Here is a 7,375-nt window from a genome sequence, read left to right on the forward strand (position 1 = left end):
ATAAGTGACTGGCCGAAGTGGACGAGAGATGGAGAGGCGGAGGAATCGAGACTCGAGGCGGAAGAAGAGTGGAGAGCGAACGGCGACCAGGAAGAAGAGTGGAGAGCGAACGGCGACCAGGAAGAAGAGTGGAGAGCGAACGGCGACCAGGAAGAAGAGTGGAGAGCGAACAGCGATCAGGAAGAAGAGTGGAGCGCGAGCGGCCAGGAGAGCGGAAACCCGGGACGGAGCGTTGAAGGGGAAGAAAAGTGGAGAGCGAACGGCGGGGAGGAGAAAAAGGACAACGACAGCTCGAGGAGCACTGCCCCTGAGACCGCTGCTCTCCCAGGAAGTAAGGAGACTGGGACTCCCATCACCACGGCCCCGGGGGAGGGTCCTGGCAGCAGGCAAGTGCCGAGCGGGTATTCGGGATTCTTTAGTGGGCTGTGGGGACGCATGAGGGGCCCCCACGAACAGTCACCTGCTATCCCTTCACCTTAGGCACCTAAACACTGAAGACAGGGCCCTGGTGACGGGCGGCACTACCTTCTCCCTTCCCCCCCTTTTTGTTAAACCAATATCCAGACTATACTGTAGTCTAAAGCCTGGTTTCTTTTCTTTCTTTCATCCCTCCCGTTACGTGCCTAAACCCACGAGCACTTGTGTGAAGATACTCGGGAACCAGGAAGAGGCCCATGTGAAAGAACCAGCCAGAGGGAATCTAGTGACAAGGAGACCCTGCAGAGTTATCTACCTATGTGATGTTAACATATGGACCCTTAAGAAATAAAAGAACGCCAACCCAGCAACTTAATTGCGTGACTAGTACTTGTCCGAAGGAGGGAGGTAGAGGGCGAGAAAACTCACCACGAGGGAAAGACCACACACATACAACTGCAAAACCAACAGACACATGCACATCACCCACTGCAGCTCCCTCTACCTCCCAAACCCAATCCTGTCCCACCCATCCTGCCCTTTCTCCCTCTTCCGAATATTTATTTGCTCTGGCCCGGACCCGTTCCAAACACAAGCCTACCCGTCTCAAACCCACACCAACCCCTCCCAAACACACCCTTCCCTTCCCACCCCTCCCAAACCCAAATCCTACCCCTCCGAAACCCACCCCACTCCTCCCACCCACAAACTCATCCCTCCCAAGCCCACCACTCCCACACCCAAACCCAGTCCTCCCAAACCCAAACCCACCCCTCCCGAGAAAGATCATTGAGGTACCTACTCTGTGCCCACTAGATGCCCCTTCCTGAGGAGGTTCCCCTCAGCAGTTATATAAGAGGGAAGTTACTAACAAGGGCACAACAGTGCAATATGACTATTGTTATTTGCTTATCTTATTATTTAACCATGAGAAATGAGAGAATTAGCTCATAAGTTAATAAATCAAGATTTTTCATTTTACCAAGTTTGTCCAGACATTAATTTTCATTTGGAATTGTTTGATTCCTAGTAATATTTATGACCTCGGCCGGACTGGAAACAACAACCAGCCCTGACAGATTGCTGTTCGACCGTCCCTGGGATCAGAGGGCTGGGGAAGGGTGCTAGTGAGAAGCATCGCTCCCGCTTTTGTTAAAGGGGGCCGATATTGCAGTACTGCTACAAAACCGGCCCCCAGTAACAAAACCAGTCCCCACCCTCCGGCCTACTGGGGTAATGCCCGGTGCCCGCTATGGAGAATACGGCCCTGTTTATGACTAAAATTTGAAGTGCATATTTTTATTTACCATTATGGCAGCAAATGCAACAAAGTATTTAATGTCTACTTTGCTAAGTACATACACTGGTATGTGGTGGTAATTTGAATTTAGGTACAAGCATTCATCATAATAATAGGCACTTGCACCAACAAATAGATATTTTAAGTTGATAGGTGTGTTTATTTCAAATTGACAAGTGATAAGAATAAACACATATGCATTACACCCTAACAAATTATATAACAATTGAAATGTGATAAAAAACAGGAATTTTACTAGACTAGGGGAAATGTTGCATGGATAAATATGTTAACTGATTTAAGTACGGGATTGACATTGATTTTACAGGTATTTAAAAAGTCAACGTTACACCTTGTCTAGTGCAATTTCTACATTATGTTACATTTCACTTATCCCAATGATGTGTAATGCATGTGTTTTTAATTTAACAGTTCACGAATTTATTTAAACACACCTGCATGGTCACTTTTTGATTTTTTTTGATTGATGTCCTTTTTTGTGTAAGTATCCCCTTTTTCTATGGCAGCTTGTACCAATTTTTGAAATACAATGTAATCATGCAGGTGTGTTTCTTAAAATTTCTTAAACGTCAACATTACACACATACACATTACATATTGTGCTTGTGAAAGATTTAAAAATGTACGAGTGCAGAGCAAATGTAATCATACAAGTTAAAAAGGAACAGGTAAAAGAGGAGCTCACTTTCGAATACGGCCAAGACAGGGTTGATTTGCTTCGTTGTCAAGCAACAGCAGCGGAGGCAGGACTTGGAAGATCGGGTCCATGGCGCAAAAGGAAGTGTGAAAGTTGTAGTGTCCTGAGAAATGGGGCACTAGGACCCCGAGGAGGGCAGAGGGCAGGAGAGGTCACCGGACACCAGTTCCGGTCAAGGGGTGAGGGGCAGACCACAGGAAGCAGGGGACGAGGCAGGACGTGCAGCATGCTGGCTGCAGATACATATCTATACAATAAAGAATAGAAGCTGACCTGGCTGTGTGGTGGTTATTGCTGCGACGCGACGCGACAAAAGTGACAAAAGTTGAGTTTCTGCCTTATATCCCTTCCACTCTGCCAACTCAGGTGTGGAGCTTTTAATGTCACAGTTACATCGGCTGCAGTGCTTAATTAGTAAAAAATTAAGTGCCGGAGCGCTCATCAGGAGGCCACTGCAGCCTACACCACCATTTGCCCCTTCCAGCCCTGCCAATGACAGTACCAAACCAGCTCCTAACCATCACACTCCTACAAGTGTGACAATTCAGACTATTCCAGGTCCCCAAAGCCATAAGATTAGCATGGGTGGCAGGTAATGGACATATTAATGTATATTGAATTAGTCAACAACTGTTGTTGTACTCACTCTAAATTACACAAACAGCTCACCATGAGGCAGACTGTCATAAGTGCCGGTACGAGCACTGGAAACCACTGGCTCAAATTAAGCACTGGTCGCCGGGAAGGCACATTGTGATTGGCCCAGTGGACAAAGTGGCTGTACTCCCTCCGAAAGCCTCTTCTCCCTATGGCGCCGACGGCCCCCACCAGCATCTAAATAGACCGGGTGGCCAAGAAGGCGGACGTGGAATCGGACGGAAAAGTGATGGCGGGACCATTACCTCCAAGATCTAAATCAGGGTCTACGGGATTGTCCCAGAATCACAAGCTGTTCAGCCTCCCGCCAAGACTTGAATCTGGTACCTCAGCTTCAAAGTCGGTTGCTTTAGTTGTATTTATTGAATTCACTCAGCTCCGATGGTCATCTGGTCTGTCAGGAGCTCGGGGTTTAATTGCATCCCCAGCCAGTCACCACTGACCCGCTTGGAATTGGACCGGCGGCCATTCCCTTCTTTCTCCTGAGCAGTTTGACTTGCAAGATACAACCATCCCGCTGTGTCCAAATTCCAAAGGAGCCGGGGCGGACAGCGACCCCACATCATCCATGAAACTCCATGTTGGGACCCAACATACACATGCAAAGGCTCATGCTTTCCAGTTGACCTTTTCCCGAGGTTAATTATTGTGTCATGACTCATGCCAGTCTTCGTTAATCACTCACCCAGTAACGGGCCGCCACTCATTTTAAAGTGGCACCTTTGCTTGACATGCGAAAGTTAACTAACTTCCTTTAACCTGGGGACGGTTTATAAAGATGGCGTGTAAAATTGCTGATTTAGTACAAGATAGTGTGACCAGAAGTTAAACCTACAAAAACTGCGACATTTCACAGACATAAAGGTGGGACTATAATTTCCCATCCCTTGAGCGCCACAGAATTAATTAAAACATAGAAATTCAGACAAGGCACTTATGTTAAAAAAAACAAACATAAATGCAGCTTTTACACAGAGCGCTATGTGTGTTAATTAAATTGATTTATGAAATGTCTGCTAACTAATCTTTCAGTGTAACACACAAAAGATCTCCTCCCTGTGTGCAATCGGGCGGGCATGTGCTGATGTAAGGATACTTTGTTAGGACCGATGAGGACAAGACAGGACTTTTCCCCTACATCCGGGACGCCTGGTCACCCTTTAACAATTTAACAAAAGCTACTTAGTAATTATTCTTTTGGACGCAAACATTTGTTGAATATTATGCGAGATAATGTTATACAGTTGACAAGTTTCTTCAATAACGTAATCCCCGAGTCTGGGTTTATTTGCGCTTCTTGATGATGAACAGTGAAACCCTGCTATTGTTCGGATGTTTTACCACTGCTTACTACGATCTTGAGAGATAAGAGGAGCAGCTGAGTTTAAACCGGAGCCGCATGGCATCATGGGAAGTCTGCCTCATCACCTGCAGAAGCCGCATGGCCTCATGGGAAGGCTGCTTCATCACCTGCAGAAGCCGCATGGCATCAGGGGAAGTCTGCCTCATCACCTGCAGAAGCCGCATGGCATCATGGGAAGGCTGCTTCATCACCTGCGGAAGCCGGGGCATCTTCGATTGCATTTCATTTGATCGCTATCTATTGCAGAAATTCATATCGGGAAAGTGCAAGCGTCGTGGCATAAATGGGGCACTTCATTTATTTATTAGTTTTCTTGAAACCTTTGCCCTCTCACAAGGAGAGCCCAGATATAAATGTGATTTTGTTTACACCTATTTTCTTTTCTTCTATTGCACACACATTCATGTCAGTATATGTTGAGTGTATAGGTGTGATTAAGACACATACGCTGTTTCCCATGAAACTGTTCTCTCCAGATTAATACATAAAATTATGTATTTATTTATTACTTCTAATAGTTGCACCAGTGGTGTAACAAAGGCCAAAGCTCCAGAGGGCCCCCTCAGCACAGTACCCTGGCATAAGAGCTCCTGAGTGACTCCAGAGGGGGCCCCTCATATTTGCAGGGGGCCCCCATCAAGTTTTGTTACACCACTGAGTAGCACATTTCGACCTTTTAGGTTTTGCCTTGCCATAATGTATGTGTTGTTTCTGTGAGGGGCATTATTTACTATAAGGGGCTTGGAACCTGCCCATTGCTTACCATTCATTGGCTTCATTGTCACTCTTCTTTGCTGCCTCCTGATTGGCTGGTGCATGCTGGCTTCACTTCCTCTTCTATCATATGAAGGATGGACCAACTTCCGATTGATTGAGCTTGATTAGCGTCCTTCCGCTGTTCATCCACTGCTCAAACTATGATTCAGGTATGGTTTTCTTTATTTGCTTCTTCCTCTCCCACTCCCCTGCTGTGTGTTGTTTCTTCTCCTCCAACACATTTGTTGTGACTGCTTCATCTACCACTCCCCCATCCCAAACATCATAAGGAACAAAAAACTCTATAATGCGGCCAGTACTTTTTTTTTTTAGAACTTTAAACTATGCTGCACAGCAACAATTGCATTAGACCAGGAAGTGCATGTCATATTTTTTTTAAAGAGCACGCTCTACAAATCATGCATTAGGAGCCACTTTTCAATTAGATTTAAGTAAATCATGATGCCAGCGTATCTTTTCTCCATTGACGTTTACTGTCCAGGTACAGCTCTAATAATATAGCTTTTTCCATTCTTTAATTGGATTAGTATACAATGTTCCTCATGCACTGTAAATGAATGATAAGAACCCACTTGATTTTTACATACCTCCTTAAATATGGGAGAATAGCTCATTTTTGTTCGTACGTTATATAATAACTTACTGTCAGTTCCTAAGTGCTGTTGCAGTCTTGCAGGTTCCATGCTCCACACATTACAAGCAGTGCCCTCCCAGATCCGGTTGCTTACATCGTCCCAACATTTGCCAGATTAAAGCCTAAAGCAGCCAACCACATTTTATTTATTTATTTGAAAGTTTTATATAGCGTGAACTTGACCCAGTTGGGTATCAGAGAGCTTATCAATTTGGGCGGGTATTACAAGATACACAATACAACAAAATAGTCGTGCAACATAGTTAAGGTATGTTTGATACAGACCATGGAGAAGAAAATTCGACAATCTTCGCTACATACATGTGCATGGCAGGCGAGTACTGCGATTCAAAGGTGTCCAGCAATCTCATTGTCAATCAGGTGGTAATTAGCGATCCCGATTTTATAGGATTTATTTTTTAACATTTCCGTCTGCATTCATCCATATTTATTTTTTACCCATATTATTGGTATTTATCCATATTTATTTTGTGTTTTCAAAGGAAATGGAGTTGCAAAATTGTATATTTCCACATTTATTTAACAGATATATTTGCACTCATACTTTGAGGCCGGTTGTGTTTTAGCAAATTAGGTAGCCAAAAAATAACAAAAACACCACACCTTCAGGTAAATATTAGCATTATATACAAATATGTGTTAAGCTATGCCTGCATTTATGAATATCTCATCTCATTTTTTACCTCCCCATGCTGTCTATGTGTGCAGTTGCTGGCCTGGAATTCATTAAGAACAGCATGAAAAGTCCTTCGCAAGAAGCCCAATTTTCTGTATTTTTTTGCATTTATAAATAAATACAGGCAGGAAACACATTGTTTTCTGTCTTTATTTATCTGTAGAAATCAATAAAAACTGAAAACTGGGAGCCATAGTGGTAATCAATGAGCAGTGGGCCAGAGCTGTTTAAGGCTGGAACTTAGCCATTAGGATTTTTTTAACTTCCTTTTTAGGTCGAGCATTCGAGACCTCTTGTATATACTTTAGTATACACATATTATATTCTTATATGTGTATGTACTTTGCAGGCTCTGGAGATCAGCCCTAGAACTTGTCTGCTTCCGCTTAGGGACTTTTTTCTGTTCAACTGCCTCTATTTAACTGTCTTGAAAGAAAACGACCAGCAGAGGTCAGTAAAATACCAGAATTGCTTTCTGCTGAGAGACTTTCTTTTTTTTTTTCTGGCAACTGCCTCTATTTAACCTTCTTGCTAGAAATGACCAGCAGAGGTCAGTAAATCACTTTAGCATTATCTAGATTCCAGTCCATAGAAATTGTCTTCCACAAGAACCCGTAGACAATAATAGTAGACAATAATATTTTTTTCAAATCTTGTATTTTCAGTGATATGACCACCGAAGGCCCTGATTTTATATTAAAAACAGTGTTTTGGACTATACCATTTCCCACTGAAAGGCAATATTTCTCTCCATGTGCTCCCATACCAGGTGTGTCTCCATGTTAAAGAATAATAGATGTTTCAGCACCCAG

This window comes from Triturus cristatus, chromosome 3_2, assembly GCF_964204655.1.
Source record: "Triturus cristatus chromosome 3_2, aTriCri1.1, whole genome shotgun sequence".
Classification (NCBI taxonomy): domain Eukaryota; kingdom Metazoa; phylum Chordata; class Amphibia; order Caudata; family Salamandridae; genus Triturus; species Triturus cristatus.